This window comes from Rhincodon typus, chromosome 46, assembly GCF_021869965.1.
Source record: "Rhincodon typus isolate 14 chromosome 46, sRhiTyp1.1, whole genome shotgun sequence".
NCBI classification, from domain to species: domain Eukaryota; kingdom Metazoa; phylum Chordata; class Chondrichthyes; order Orectolobiformes; family Rhincodontidae; genus Rhincodon; species Rhincodon typus.
In genome coordinates, this window is record NC_063377.1 from 9971499 (window position 1) to 9972792 (window position 1294).

Sequence of the window (1294 nt, forward strand, 5' to 3'; positions counted from 1 at the left end):
AAGCTGTGGATGTGATACTGAAGCTGTGGGTGTGATAGTGGAGCTGTAGGTTTGATAGTGGAGCTGCAGGTGTGATAGTGAAGCTGCGGGTGTGATAGTGGAGCTGCGGGTGTGATAGTGGAGCTGCGGGTGTGATAGTGGAGCTGCGGGTGTGGTAGTGAAACTGTGGGTGTGATAGTAGAGCTGTTCTGTATGGGACGATATTTATGACTGACAATGCTAGCGAAGCTGGTTTTCTTATAGATCAACTCCATCTTGATTTGTGTTCTGCCGATGTCAGGTTGTTAATCAGGCTGGGTGTTTGGAACTCCCACATCCTGAACTGTGCTCAGATTGGCAATGGTTGAAGATAACCCATTAACTGGAAGGTCACCTCAGCCACCCCATCACTTAATTGTGATCAGTGAAAAATGACACAGTGTCATGTTGAAGGGCAGCGAGTCACCAAGGGAATCGCAGCACCAAGTTTCACATTGGCCTGGGTGACAGGATAGGAAGGCTAAGTGCTCCTCCCTTGCTAGGGATTCGTTGTTGAGTGAATTGTTATTAGAAAACTGGCTGACCTTAATGCAAATCGACTCAGCTGGAAAAGAGGAATTCCATCAGTTGTGCATGGACTGAAGGTTATAAAGCATTAAGCCTTGCCTGTAAATTTCTGGGCAAGCAAACCAGGTCATATCTTTAAAATGAACACAATACAATTTTCAGAGCTTTACTTAAATGGAAGTGTTTTGGACCTTTGCTTTGTTGTTAGAATAGTCTTTCTGGTCTTGTTTACAGGAAGGTACTTGAGCTGAAGTGCCTGGTAAACACAGCCCCGTGCCCTGGTTAACACAGCCCCGTGTCCTGGTAAACAGAGCCCGGTGCCCTGGAAAACACAGCCCCGTGCCCTGGAAAACACAGCCCCGTGCCCTGGAAAACACAGCCCGGTGCCCTGTTAAACACAGCCCAGTGCCTGTTAAACACAGCCCCGTGCCTGGTAAACACAGCCTGGTGTCTGGTAAACACAGCCCCGTGCCCTGGAAAACACAGCCCCGTGCCCTGGAAAACACAGCCCGGTGCCCTGTTAAACACAGCCCAGTGCCTGTTAAACACAGCCCCGTGCCTGGTAAACACAGCCTGGTGTCTGGTAAACACAGCCCGTGCCCTGGTAAACACAGCCCGGTGCCCTGGTAAACACAGCCCAGTGCCTGTTAAACACAGCCCCGTGCCTGGTAAACACAGCCCGGTGCCCTGGAAAACACAGCCCCGTGCCCTGGAAAACACAGCCCCGTGCCCTGGAAAACACAGCCCG